The following is a 15,617-nucleotide window of genomic DNA, read 5'->3' on the forward strand; positions in this document are numbered from 1 at the left end:
TTGGACATTATGAGCTGCCTGAGATGGGTATTGGGATCTGATCTCTGATCCTCTGCAAAAGCAGTAAGCACTTAATTCCCACCTCTTGAATTCGGAATTGAAAGATTCCACTGTCATATACTTCCAGCCTTCAAAATCTCAAAAGGTAAGTATTAGAGAAAAATGGTAGGTAAATGTATTGTCGTTTTGAAAACTATTAATAAGCTAAGTAAATACAAATTATATTTTTGGGGTTAGGGACAGTTTCTTTGTAGCTCAGGCTGGCCTAGAACTCACTATGTAGACCATGTTGGCCTTGAACCTTAAAGATCCAACTCCCTTTGCCTCCCAAGTACTAGCATTAGAGGTATGTAACCACTATGCCCAGCCAAAATATGGTTTATTTTTGATAATGCAATGAAACATACTGATAGAAAAATTAGGGTTTTTCATTCATTAGAACCTGATGTACAGAGTGAGACCCTATCTCAGAAGTACAAAATACAAAACACAGGCAACTTTAATTTTAGCCATGTGCTCTTCTAGACATTTTGTTCATTTTTTTTTAGTTGTTGTTCGTTGGTTTTTTGTTTATCTATTTTACTTCTATATTATCTGTGTTGCCTGCATGCATGTCTGTCAACCACATGTGTGCCTTGTGCCTAGGAGTCAGAGGAGGTATTGTAGGGAAAGGGGGCCAGCTAAAGAAACCTATCCTGACCCTGGAACACAGAACCAGTGAAAGAAACACAGCCTAGATCTGGGATCTGAGCCAGAGAAAGAAATACTTTATCCCTGAACCCAGAACCAAAGAAACATGCCTTGACTCTGAAACCAGTGCCAAAGAAACACTCTTTGTTCTTGGAATCAGAGCTAGTGAAAGAAATATGCCCTGGCCTTAGAATTAGAGCCAAGAAGCTAAGAAAGGCCAGTGAAAGAAACAGTTTGGCTCTGAAATCGGGGCTATCTCTGCCCCTGACCAACCAAACTAACCACCCTGAGCAGAAAAAAACTAACCAATCCCTGGACAAAATCTCCCTGGAGAAAGTCCACACCTAAGTTATCCAATATAAACCACCCTGCCAGTTCAGTTGTGGGCTGTTCTTTCCCACCCTTGGAGAGGCAGCCACTCTCCTGGACTCCTCCTTCCCAAATAAATCTCTTTCTCAAAGGAGTCTTGGGTGAAGATCTTCATTTGGCAGCGCAGAGAAGAACCTTGCTGAGACGTCCCTTAGGGGACTGAGCAGAAAAAAACCTTGCAGAGATGTAGAGGGGCTGAGCAAGGTGGAGCTGAATAGAATAAACCTTGCTAAGATGTTCCTTAGGGGGCTGAGCAAGGTGGAACAGAAAAAGTAACTTTCCTCTGGAGCTGGAGGAGATTGCTATGTTTCTGCAGGGGTTTCCCCTTTAGCAGAGTAAAGCAAAAGAAGCAACATCTTTAGCCGGAGAAGCAGAGCTCTGCTAGGAAGCCCCCTTAAGTGGGGCTGACCAAGGCTCAGTTGTAGTGGCTCTCCTAGAGAGGAGCAAGATTGCTATATCCTGGGGGGAGACCGTTCCCAACTGCAACTCCAACTCCAGATGTCACCTGACTCCCCCAATCAGTCAGGATACCTTTCCCTCCAGGGCTGAGCTGTCCCATTGCAGCTCTAGCTGCCAGAGCTGTCTTCTGACTCCCCGAGTAGTCAGGATACCTTTCCTCCAGAGTTGCAGCTATGAGATTCCCTAGCACTGGAGTTGTGGACAGTTGTGAACCACCATGCGTGTTCTGGGAATCAAACCTGGGTCGTCTGCAAGAACATGTGCTCTTTTCTGCTGAGCCATCTCTCCATTCTTCCCCCACCCCCCATTGGTTGGTTTTTGCTAAAGAGCAAAGCTAGGGCCTCAAATATGCTTGTAGGCTCCCTTAAGCTACACTCTAGTTTTTCTAGCCTCAACTGCTAGAAAAAAGTTTTAGTTTAATAATATTGTAAAACATAATATAAAAGGTGAAATAATTCTAAATAATTTTAATTTGAGTTTAAGAATGTAGAAAGGTAAAGCATGTTTCCTATGTGGCCTCTTCCTTTACCATTGCCTGTTTATGCTTCCCATGGTATGAAAGGTACTTGGAGGAAAAGGAGGTCCTTAAGTTTTGTACTTCAGTGACCACATGAAGTTTATCAAAATGTGAAGTGAAATTTGTTTGGTGTTGTAAAAACATTCTCCACTCAGTGTTTATGTATCATGCATAAGGTCCAATATCACCTCACCCCTCCAATTCTAAAATTGTTAATGATAGTAATTGTGGTTATAAGCTGTAAACGTGACAACAGTAAAATGGATCAATAAGTGTTCTGCCTATTACAATGAATGTTTTTCTCTGAATGTAACTCCTTTAGAATATAAGCAAAAAGTTTCAACTTGTTTTTCTCAAATTATTTTTTTATAATATAAAACTCAAGAACTTGATAAACAACTATATTAATAAACTATTCATTCGTTTAAAAGTCTGATTAAGGGGGAAATATGCCCTCAAAAACAAGCATATAATCAGAGTTTCAAGTCAGGGCCAGTAAAATGGCGTGGCAGGTTGCTACCAAGCCTGCGAACTAAGGTTTGACCCCTGGAACCCACATGGTAGAAGGGGAGAGCAAATTTCTTCACGTTGTCCTCTGACCGCACACATGCAAACAAAATTAAGGTTTTCACATCTATTTTGAACAGGTGTATATGAGCGGGTCCATGCATGCTCTGTTGTTCACATGGCACAGTGTGCGAGTGGAGGTCAGAGAACAACTTCCCATGTGAATCCCTGAAGTCAAACTCAGGTTGTCAGGCCTGGCCTCAGTTTCTTTTACCACCTGAGCCGTCATACCAGCCCCCAAATAAAAAACAATCTTTTGATTCAATTTAAATTAAATCAAGTTAGAGTCTTCTTTAAGAAAAAACCAAAAAGTAAAATTTTGCAATCCATAATAGCTATCATAAGTTTAAATTAGAGATTCTCATTTTCTTAGAATCCTCCAAAATGCAGGTACTTTGTAGTTGTATAAATTGATAACTTGACTAAGTTTTCCCAGTGCACATAGGCTGTAGCAGGAAGAGCTCAGATTTGAGATGGGGCTGGGTTCTGAATAAGGAAAATAGAATCAGTAACTTCTTTCTGTAAAGTGCTTTGTTGCTGTAACTCAAGAGAACTTTGCAATGAGTTTAAATACTTGTTGTCAGCTCCAAAAGAAACTGAGGACAAATGGCTAACTGGTGCCTATTAGCATACCAAAGAGAATGCTGGCCTCCAGGCTCTCTCAGCATTGAAAGTACCTGTTAAAAGAGTCCATGCTGCGGTGGTACACACCTTTAATCCCAGCAGAGGCAGGCAGATCTTGAGTTCAAGGCCAGCCTGGGCTACAGAGTGAGTTCCAGGACAGGCTCCAAAGCTACACAGAGAAACCCTGTCTCGAAAAAACCAAAAAAAAAAAAGAAAGAAAGAAAGAAAGAAAGAAAGAAAGAGAAAGAAAGAAAGAAAGAAAGAAAGAAAGAAAGAAAGAAAGAAAGAAAGAAAGAAAGAAAGAAAGAAAGAAAGAAAAGAGTCCATGCTGGGGCTGGAGAGATGGCCCAGAAGTTAAGAGCACTGGCTGCTCTTCTAGAGATCCTGAGTTTAGTTCCCAGCACCCACATGGCAGCTCACAACCACCTATAATGAGATCTGGTGCCCTATTCTGGAGTGTGGGCAGAACACTGTATATATAATAAATATATCTTTCAAAAAAAATGGGGAAAAAAAAAGAGTCCATGCTGACCAGCATCCTAACTTCTCTCAGCACTTCATTTCTATATAACCCTGCCATTTAGGCTATGCACTCTCTTGGCTCGCTCTTGGTCGTGTTTTCTAGTTCCCTCAATCCCAACCCTATGGCTCTATTCTGCTGGCATGTTCAATCTACTACTTTTTCTTCCTGGTCTGGACTCTTCCTCTGGCTATACTCTCCCTCATATCTACAATAAAAACCCTCTCTCAACCATACCTTGGAGTGGTTATGTCCTTACTTCATATATTTGTTTTCAATTAAAAAACTAAATTGTTTCAGTGCATGCTTCCTCATACCAGATTGCCTTGGTTTCCATATAGTCAAATTGAAGGATTAAACTTAAATTCTATAAAGATTCTGAAAAACTAGCATATAAATTTGTGACTGCACTCATGAGAGACTGAAGAACTTTGTACTGAACAAAATAAGATTGATAGTGAGATAATAAATGAACTAAATTAAGGCAAGCTGTTGTATTGTTAGGGGATCAGCTAAAAATTTTGAAGGAGCAGATAAAATGTGATTGGAATGTTTCTTCTTATTGTGTCACATCCTTAAGATTTAATGAGCCGGGCGGTGGTGGCGCACGCCTTTAATCTCAGCACTCGGGAGGCAGAGCCAGGCGAATCTCTGTGAGTTCGAGGCCAGCCTGGGCTACCAAGTGAGTTCCAGAGAGGTGCAAAGCTACACAGAGAAACCCTGTCTCGAAAAACCAAAAAAAAAAAAGATTTAATGAAAGCAAGTATGATTGGGAAAAGGTTAAGATGCATTTGTTAGGTCACCCTAATTCTTTTCAAATGGTTTATGGTTTACAGGAAGAAATTAAACTCACAAAAACATTACCAGATACAACAGGAATGGACATAATGGAAAGTCTAGCAGATACTATAGCCTCATACAATCTTATGAATCACTTTAATAGATTTTTATCCTAGCAGGTGTTGCTCTTGTTCTAGCGATAGTAACTTTATTTGTTTTAATATATGTTTTGGGCTACTTGCATAAAATTGTAAAACATAGACTAAAGGCTGTATTTACTGTGAGGCTGCATAACCTTCAAAATAATTGGTTTTTGTATAAAAGAAAAAGGGAATCTGTGGCTACATTCCTGCTGATCTACACCTGCCCTGCCACCAGAGAGTAGCACCTAGCCCTAGTCCATCTTTTGTTTAGCAGACACCTTTGGTTTCTCTTGTCCCCTTTGTGACTCTTGTCTCAGAGTCTCCAAAGGATACAAAGGCCTATGCAAAACTTTGTTCAGGAAACCTGGAAAACTGGTACCTGATGAATTATTTGTACTTGGCATTGTATTTTTGGGAGCTTTTTTCAGGTTGTTTTGAACGTATGGAAATCAACTGGCTAAAGTGTAAATATTGAGAAAAATAAAAATGCCCTGAGTGAAGGGAGAGTGTTTCAGTCCTTAGAGACTGGATTCCCCCTCCCCCTGCAGCCACAAAAGGCTAAATTTATTCTTTTTTTTTTTTTTTTTTGACACATTCAAAAAGTTAAGTCCCATTTTATTTTTCCAAGGTGTTTTTTCTTCTGTCTTTATGAAGCCATCTCTTTACATGGGCTTTGGTGGAGGTCGTGGTGCAGCACCAGCAGGTTTAAATCGTGGTGGGGGTGTTCGGTCCTTGCGGGCTTCACGGGATCGATTCCTGACTACCTTGCTATGAATAGCACAGCTCACTCAGTAATGCAGCTTGACATAGAGCTTGGGAAACACATAGGCGTCGAAGTCGAAGGCACTAGCTTCGGATATGTCCCTGACAGCAGCGGCCTCAACGATGTTCCAAATCACGAACTTCTTAATGGCCTTGTCTTTGGGCACACACCGGGCGCAGTTCGTCGTGCAGCGGATTGGCTACACATGGCCGCAGCCCTTTTTGTCCCAACCGTTGTTTCTTCTTTTTTTGGTCATCTTGGAGCCAAGACCCGAAAGAGCCTAAATTTATTCTTAAATTGCCTCTGAGTTTTCTTTCCATGGATCCACATGAACCCACATGTCCATACTGCCACACTTTGAGAAATAAATCCTTCGTTTATGCAAATTAAAATATTGCTAATAAATTATTTGTAATTGGAAGTCTTTCATGTATGGCTAATATTAAAACACATGTAGAAAGTATGGGTGTGAGCCAATAATGTATTGAAAGAAAGAAAAAAATATGAAATACCCATGTCTTAAGGAGCAGCCAAAGGAACTAAAAAACTGTTTGAGGGGAATGAGAATTATTGATTGCACTGAAGGACAAAAGTGAGATAATTAAGCTCTGGGAGGCACATAAACTCTAAAAACCTGCCTGTCAACTGTGGAGGAATTATGGTCATAACTAACCTCATAAGGACTTTAGAATTGGTGAAATAAAAAGATCATTTTAAAGGCTTCTCTTGAAATGTGACAGATCATCTTGAAGATCAAAATTATTCCCTTAAAAATGTCTTTTGGGTGGGGCTGGCAAGATGGCTTAGCAGTAAAGAACACTGGCTGCTCTTCCAGAGGACCCAAGTTCAATTCCCAGCACCCACATGATGGCTCACAGCTATCTAGTTCCAGTTCCAGGGGGACACCCAAACTCAGACATACATGCAGGCAAAACACATAAAATAAAAATAATAAATTTATTTTTAAAAATGTCTTTGGGAGCTCATTGTCTAAGAGAAAACATACCTTTGCCGTTGATGGGCTAAACTGCACTTACAAGAAATGCTTAATTGCTGCTTTCATTCTTGCCTTTCACAGTAATCCTAAGTACTATGGAAAGTCCTACTTAACCTGTAGAAATTTTCTTGGGTATTAACTCAGAAAGTCTGCCTTACCTATTATGCAACTAGTTTTATTCTTGCTTATTATTGTCATAATATGATAATATGCTTCTGTGTTCCTCTCCTACTAGTCTGTTAGTGGAATCGGCTTGAGCCCAGGGTATCTTAGCTTATTTGCTGATCAGTGTTGTAAATAGGGCTTTTAATTACACACACCATCAGTAAACATGTTCTGTTATTCACTAGAATACAGTGATAACATTATTAATGTGGCTACCCAAATAAGAACAACTTGGCCAGGCGGTGGTGGCACATGCCTTTAATCCTAGCACTCAGGAAGCAGAGGCAGGCGGATTTCTGTGAGTTCTCGGCCAGCCTGATTTACAGAGAGAGTTCTAGGACAGGCTCCAAAGCTACACAGAGAAACCCCTATCTTTAAAAAAAAAAAAAAGAATAACTTGATCAGCTAGCCTGAAATTTGTATCTGTTCAGTAGAATTTTCATGCCCCGGTTAAGTAAAATTTATAGGTTACCAATATCCCACTTTAACTGAAAGATAGATGAAAGCAATGAGAAGCATGAAACCTGTGGAACAGTATTTCATGTGTGGACTAAGCCTTACAAAGGTTCTTTCTTTCTCATAGAGATGACATAGTAATTGGACAAAGTTTACAAAGCTAAGAGAATCGGTGATAGTATGTATCTACCTATCTTAATCCTTCAGAAAGTGTAGCAGAATAAAATGCATTCCCAGATGCTCTTTCTAAAATGTTCAAGGACTTTGGAGATAAGAAATTCCAGTTTTTCTACCACCTCAAGATTAAGGATTTTAAAGTATAAATTTTTAAGTAGGCCGGGTTTTTAATTTCATTGTGATTGACTTTGTGGTTTCTCAGTTATAACAGCTTCAAACTCTGAGTCAACCTTGCTTAAGCTAATGAGCTTTTTCATAACAATGAAACCAGAAGTTCTTTTTGCCTCACCAAGAAACAGTTTTGCAGCAATAAAGTGTGACTCCTTACCACTTATTTATGTTCTTTATGCTTTCCCATACTGAAGTTTAACCTTCGTGCCCAACCCCAGAGTACCAGGACTGGATCTTATCAGCCTCAATCCGTAGCACTCATGTTTGCCCTGCATTTGGAAATCATCTCATTTCTGGACTTAGCTGTACAAAAATCACTGATGCTCTAACTTTAATCACTCTGCTTATTTTTTTTTTATTTTGTAAACTTTATCATGAAAAATACTCCATTTATTAATGAAATCTCTTGGATTGGTTTCATATCATGACCTCTGTTTTCTTTATAGCTGATTACTTCCAAGTTATACTTGTTCTAGCTGTCAAGAAAATATAAACTTACTTTAAATTAATTCCTTTATAGTTTTCTGATATAGCTGGTATTCAGTTTTAATTGGTTTTGTAAACTAACTGCTCACTGTCAAGTTCATCTTGTGACAAAACAGCCTAGGATATCGTTGCTTTAGAATAGTTTTAACATTAAGGTTCTCAATGCAGCAGCTAGCTTGTCTTTTGTAATTGCTTAGTAGAATTTATCCTCAAACCGCAGAATTATAGGCCATGGAGATATCCTTGTTGAGAACTCTTTTATCTATTTTATCTATTTTTTACTGGGTGGTGGTGGTGGTGGTGGTGGTGGTGGTGGTGGTGGTGCATGCCTTTAATCTGGAGGCAGAGGCAAGCAGATCTCTGTGAGTTCAAGGCCAGCCTGGTCTACAGAGCAAGTTCCAGGACAGCAAGGGCTACACAGAAAAACCCTGTCTCAAAAAATGAAAAATGAATAAAATGACTTTTATTTCCATTTTCTGTTTTATTTATTTTGTTTCTTTTAAGACCAGGTTTCACTCTGTAACCTAGACTAGCCTCTAAGTCATGGCAGTCCTCTTGCCTTAACCTTCTGAGTACAGAGATTGTAATCCTTTTTTTTTTTTTTTTTTTTTTTTTTGGTTTTTCAAGACAGGGTTTCTCTGTGTAGCTTTGTGCCTTTCCTAGAACTCTCTTTGGAGACCAGGCTGGCCTTGAACTCACACCGGCTGGCTCTGCCTCCCGAGTGCTGGGATTAAAGGCGCGTGCCACCACCATCCGGCGAGATTGTAATCCTTTTAATAAGATTGTTCTGCTTTGATTTTCATGTATATAATAGTTTATAAGTTGGTAGGTAGTAATTTTAACAATTCTTTAGTGCATAGAGAAAACATTGAATATATTTTGTATTTGATACATAGTAGATATTAATACCTAATACTCAATAAATGTTTAGCAGGAACTTTAAAAAGAAAGTCATGAGTTTTGAAATTGTGTTAGTAGTCATAACCATAGCTTCTTTTCAAATGTACTTTTATGAGTACTTTTGCTTTTAGTTTCTCATAACTGAAAACATGAAAATTATTACAGAAATAGTAAAATGAGATTTTTAGATTAATTTATTTCATACTAATTTCAACCTGTTGTTTGTTCCTTTGAGAAAAAAAAATCATTCTATGTTTCGAGAAAATTAGAATCAAGATTAATTAAGGAATCCACAGAATAATATGTAAAGTGAAACAACAAATGTCCATTAGATTGTTTAGATGATTCTATAATAAGAATCAGTAAGTTACTTTCATTTTTTTGTCTTCATTTTTAAAGTCTCAGACAATGTAGCTTCCATGTTCATTCACCAGTATGTATACTCTTCATTGATCGATCTAACAAGTTACTTTGTTCAAAGGCAGTTGCCTCTGTTACTAGTCTCTTTAATGTCACCAGAATCTATTTTTATTAGGATAATAATTGAGCATGTATGGGAAGCTTAAGATTTCCCAGTAGTAAAGACGGACATGAAAATAAAAGGAACGGGGATAACGCAAGAAGAGTCCTTGGGGGTTGAAGATGTAGCTCAATAGTAAAGTACTTGCCTAACATGTACAAGACCCAGGATTTATTCCCAAGCACTAAAAAAAGTCATATTTGTGGAAAAAATAGTTTGCTAAAGAAATACTTAGTTTGCTTTGTAACTTTTCCAGGGAATAACAATGTAAAGAAGTTTAAAATTTTCTATCCTAGAGTTCAGTGTAGTTTTTGATTGGCTGTGCTGCTGCTTAGCTATGAAGCTTACCCAAATTTGAGAAGTTGAACTCTGTCATGTCCTGAAGTTTTTATAGTCCTAGACAAGAATCAACTTCCAAAAACACATTAATATTTAATATAATAACATGATACTTAAAAGCAAAAAGTATGTTAAACTTGAAGATACATGGAATATTCAATGTCACTGTGCAATTCTGGAATTTTAACTTGGCCATTATACAAAACTTGCATTTGCTTATTTTTCCTTAACAAAACAGAAAAATGATCTCCACTGCACCTTGGAGAATAGGTTCCAAAAGGAAAACATAGTAAGTGTTGATAGTGCATACCTGTATCTCAGTACTCTGGAGCAGAGGTAAGAGGATCAATTGTGTTTGTTTTTTTGTTTGTTTGTTTGTTTTTTTGCCAGCATAACTTGATCCTGTCTCAAAATCACCAAATAGAAAAAAATTTAAAAAATTTAAATTTTACCAAAAAATATTTAGTTTGATTAGTAGGAAATGTGCAGTGTAGTTAATTGAAGTTTACATTCAGTGTTTAACCTTCAGGTGTCTAATGAAGTAACAGAAATTGCAATATTTTAGTGTACCATCTTAGAGTACTATTAGTTTTATGAGTCTTACTATAAACCATTATAAAGTATAATGCATGTGTAGAAACTTTAAGAATTATACTGACTTAAGTCCTGTCAACCCAGTATTTGATTTTTTTTTTTTTTTTTTAAAAAAGACAAGGTCTCACTATGTAACACCTGCTGGCCTGGAACTCAGAGGTCTACCATGCCTTTGCCTCCTGAGTGCTGAGATTAAAGGTATACACCACTGCACTTAACTATTTGGACCTTTTTTAAAAGAAGAGTACAAGCTGGGGATGTAATTCAGTTGATAAAGTGCTTGACTCACATTCAAGAAGCTGGAGATTTGATCTTCAGTGTCTAATTAAGCTGAGCCTAGTGGTACATACCTGTGTAATCCCAGCACTTGTGAAGTGGAATTGGAAGGATCTACTTCATGATCCTCGGATACATACCAAGTTTAAGACCTCAGATACATGAGACCCTTCCCACCACCTCCCAAAATGTGAGTCACTAATTTGGGGATAAAAGTTCAACTTGAAGAATTCCACTCCTTAAAGCAAAAAAAATTCACTTTGTTTCAATCAAAATTGTATTAATTTCACAATTCATTTGAAAGATGCACACTAAAGATTTCAAAGTATAAGCCATTTCAGTTAAAAATTTATTGGTTGCAAAATCTGAAGTTGCTTCAGTCAAAGGGCTTGCATTATCATGAATGACTATTATCGATGACCTAGAATCCCAGCTACTCAATAGTTTAAGGCAGTAATATTGGAAGTTCGGTGCTTGCATGGGTTACAAAAGTGAGTTCAAGGCCAGGCCAGGCAACTTAACATGATTTAGTTTCCAAAAAAAGCAACTAAGATATAATTTAGTGATAGAGGAATTATTTAATATGTCTAAGCCCTGTATTCAATCCACAGTGTCACTAAACAAAAAGAATGACTACTAGTTTTTACTATGGCTCTTTTATATGTGATGGAAAAGGACAGTATTTTTATTGAAACAATTTGAGAATGTGGTAACTTCACGTTTCAAATTCTATTAAAATGAATGTAGTTTTGTTTCCATCAAAAGTTGCTGCTAGAGGTGTGGTATGGTAGAACTCAACTGTAATCTTAGGCCCTCAAAAAGCTAAGACAGGAGGATCACAAATTCAAGGCCAGCCTAAGCTACACATAGCAACACAGTGTCTCAAAAGACCAAAATAAAATACTAAAATATAACAAGGCTGAAGCAATCAGTATCTATGTGAACTCAAGGCCAGTTTGGTCCACATAGCAAGCTCCAGGCCAGCCAATGCTACATACTGAAACACTGTCTCAAAAATAACAAGAATTGCTAAAATGCTACTTCAAAATGCCTTCCAAGGTTTCTGTTTACATTTTTCAAGCAAGATAATCTTTATTAAGGCCATATTTTATAACCAATATTTCACTGTACATCTATAAAAGATGGTCATGTAAACAAGGAACCTCACAAAAACAGATTAATGGAATGTAAACTATTGCTAACTAGTAGCTCAAAGGAAATTAGATTTAAACTCAAATAACTTTTTTTTTTAAGATTTATGTATTTATTATGTACACAGTGTTCTGCCTGCATGTATGCCTACCCGCCAGAAGAGGGCACCAGATCTCACTATAGATGGTTGTGAGCCACCATGTGGGTGCTGGGAATTGAACTCAGGACCTCTGGAAGAGCAGTCAGTGCTCTTAACCTCTGAGCCATCTCTCCAGCCCTCAAATAACTTCTTAAAGGAGGTGGAAGACAAGCAGTGGCTGGAATGAGACAATGATAGACGAAGTACATTAAACAGGAATCAAGGCATGATGAAGGAGCAGCAGATAGTGTAGCGTGGAGAAAGAAAGTGGGCCCTGGGCAGTAGGTAGAGAAATGAAGATTGACACTTTGAGACTGGTTTCCTTTTGCATAAGATGCACTCATTTCTGTTGAAACAAACATTCAGGATTGCGTGCAGCCCTTTAGGAGCCAAGATGTGATGCTTTGAAGAAAAAGAAAAAATCGGCTTGTAAGAAGTGGTTGAGGCCGGGTGGTGGTGGTGGTGGTGGTGGTGGTGGTGGTGCAGCACACCTTTAATCCCAGCACTCGGGAGGCAGAGCCAGGCGGATCTCTGTGAGTTCGAGGCCAGCCTGGTCTACAGAGCGAGATCCAGGAAAGGCGCAAAACTACACAGAAAGAAACCCTGTCTCGAAAAACCAAAAAGAAAAAAAAAAAAAAGAAGTGGTTGAAATGCTGGGCAGTGGTTGCATACTCCTTTAATCCCAGCACTTGGGAGAGAGACAGACAGATCTCTGAGTTCAAGGCCAGCCTGGTCTACAAAGTGAGTTCCAAGACAGCCAGGACTGTCACACAGAGAAACCCTGTCTCAAAAAACAAAACAAAACAAAGTAGTTGAAAGTATAGAAAGCATTGAAAAAAAAAGCATTGCCAGGCCTGGTGGCACTAGCCTATCATCCCCGCTTCTTAGGAGGCTAAAGCACAAGATTTTTTTTTTAAATGTATGTGAGTGTTTTGCTTGCATGTATGTGTGGGTACCATGCGCGTTCCTAGTGCCATGAGGTCAGAGGACATTGGACCCCCTGGAACTGAAGTTATAGTTAGTTGTCAGCTGCCATGTGGGCCCTGGGAATCAAACCAGGTCCTCCAAGAAGTGCTTTTAACTACTGAATCATCTCTCCAGTCACAAAAACCTGGCATCCTAGCATCCTATTTTAGATAATTGAGTTGTTGATTTTTTTTAACTTGCTTTTGATGGAGAAACATACTTAAGAACAAGTCAATTATCTAAAGCAAATAGATAAAGCAAATAATTCCATCTTCTAGAATTTCTTGCTAAATCTCCTTTGAAATGCCACAGTTGTAGTCTTGGATAACTTGTCTTCCTGGTTTTCAAATTTGTTTGTTTGTAAACCCCAAACAGGGTTTCTCTTTGTAACATCCCTGGCTGTCCTGGAACTTACTTTGTATAACAGGCTAGCCTTGAACTCACAGAGATCCACTTGCCTCTGCCTCCTGAGTACTGGGATTAAAAGTGTGAGCTACTGTGCCTGGCTAAATTTCTGTTTTCTTATTACAGCTGTTCAGTCAGGATACCAGATATTTGTGTTTTAGTGAAACCAGAAATTGGTACACTTCCCCCACGTTTCCATTATTTGGCTTTCCATTTGAGAAATTAAAGCTATGCAAATTTTGTAACATTTGAACTGACCAAATTTAGACTTTAATTCCTCAATTCCATTCCCTCTGTCAAATATTGGGAAAATATTAAAGAAAAAGGTAAAGTTCAATAGTATTATCACATTTCAGTCATTGACCCTCCTAACTAACACAAGTGTAGGGATTTTCCTACAAATATGGACTTTAAGAGATGACACTCTTAGGAAAAAGAAAGCATTTTAATTCAATTTGGGGACTATTGAATATTTTATACCTAATAAAATAGCTTATTTATATAAGTAATTATACCTCAAATTTTATTCAAAATTTTTTTAGATTTATTATTTTATGAAGATTATGCCTGTATATATGTCTGTGTATTACATGCTTGCCTGGTGCCCTCAGAGGTCAGAAGAGGGCATCATATCCCCTGGAGCTGGAGTTACAGATGGTTGTGAACTACCATGTGGGTGTTAGGAACTGAACCCTGATCTTCTGCAAGAGCAACAAGTGCTCTAAACCTCTGAGCCATCCTTTAAGCCCTATACATCTTTTTTAAAGAAAAGGATTCACTGTCCTTACTAAAGAGCTCAGTGAGCTTGTCTAATCTTACTGGCTTTATGTGAATAATTGCCAAATTTGTCTCTTTAGCCTGATTTTCACATAGAGTCTTATCTTAGCAAAGCCAGTGACCTTTAATTAAAGTATTTTTGACCAAGTGCCTAACTATCAGTTCAAATGTAATATTGTAAAAAAGGAACTCACAGTCTTTCAGATGGTTCTTCATAAGCTTGTCAGCCTTCAGTAATATTACTACTACTTTCCAGAATGAAAATGTGATTTTTATACCTCCCTTTTTTTTAATTTTAACAATCAAATTTTCTGCATATTTTTTTTTACTTTGAAATATGTTAACATTTATTCTTTCACAACCAATTTTCTTTTTGGATATCCAGTCTCACTATGTAACCCAGATGGGCTTCAAACTTGTGGTCCTCCTGCCTTAGCCTCCCAATGGCTAGGATTACAGGCAAGTATCACCATGATCATTTCCATTGTTATCACTATTATTTGGTTTAGATTTTCTTTGCTTCTAGGGTACTACAATAGTCATGCCAAATTTCCTTGCCATAAAACTGAATTCAGGATAGCTTTGTTGACATAGTGAATCCCACCCAGGCCAGCCAAAGCTACAAAGTGAACCCCTGTCTCAAAAGATTTAAAAAAAAAATTTAAACCTAAAAACCAGGACATCTGAGAACTCATTATATCCTATAGTTTGCAAGTATGTAGGCCACAAATTATAAAACAAAGCCTTTTTTTTTTTTTTTGCTGACAGGGTCTCCTATAATCCAGTTTAATGTCAAACTAATATAGCTGAGGATGAACCAAACTTTTCATCCTCCCAACTCTACCTTTTCAAGTGCCAGATTTATAGGCATGTACCAACACACCCAGTTTTATATAGTGTAGTGCTCAAACTAGGGACTTTGTGTATATTCGGCAGACATTTTACCAACTAAGCCACATTCCTAGTCCAAAGACATTCTCCTGGCAACTGTCCAATCTCCCTGAAAGTGCTTCAGATTACAGTCTTGTACTAGGGAATCATCTCATGTGGCACTTACTCTTGTCTGCCAAGTGAGCTGTTGTCAGACATTGTCTTGTACAGTGTCTTTCTGTTTCCACTTTTAGTTCCTTCTCCACATGGTCTAAGTGGTTTGGTCAGTTCTCCCCCCTGCCTTTTGTGGGGAGGGTGTGTGTGATATCCATGCTTTCAAAATTCACACCTACAAAACAAGTCATAAAGCAAATCAAATATAAAGGAAACTTTTTTTTTTAACCACAGAAACTATTGGTTGTTTGACACTTGACTATATATCAAAACATCTTTAATATCAAACCTAAACCAACAGGAATAGGCTTTTCAAAAAATAATTAAGGGATGGGTGTAGTGGGTAAATGTTCCAGCTTTGACCTGGAAGTACTACACCCATTGAGGCTTCCCTTAACTGTCACACCTACAAGGCGGGGCCCGAGATGGGAGCCCTTAAGACCTGAGATCCAGATGTGCTGACTCTCTTGGTTCCTGGGTCCTGGATGCTGGAGGTAGGCCAAGCAGAGTTTTCCAGAGAACACTGCTGGACGGTGCTACACCTTTCCCGAACCCTGTAACCTATGCCTCTACTTGTAAGTTTCCCCACAAAATAAACCTCCCTTTTAACTATGTGGAGTT

General features: G+C 38.3%; 1 pseudogene; it reads right to left on the reverse strand.

Annotated features, from left to right (window-relative positions):
• Positions 1–3,543: 3,543 nt before the first annotated feature.
• LOC128107293 (40S ribosomal protein S26-like) lies at positions 3,544–8,120 on the reverse strand (annotated as a pseudogene).
• Positions 8,121–15,617: the final 7,497 nt, after the last annotated feature.

This window comes from Peromyscus californicus, unplaced genomic scaffold, assembly GCF_007827085.1.
Source record: "Peromyscus californicus insignis strain IS unplaced genomic scaffold, ASM782708v3 Scaffold_12__1_contigs__length_115047231, whole genome shotgun sequence".
NCBI lineage: Eukaryota > Metazoa > Chordata > Mammalia > Rodentia > Cricetidae > Peromyscus > Peromyscus californicus.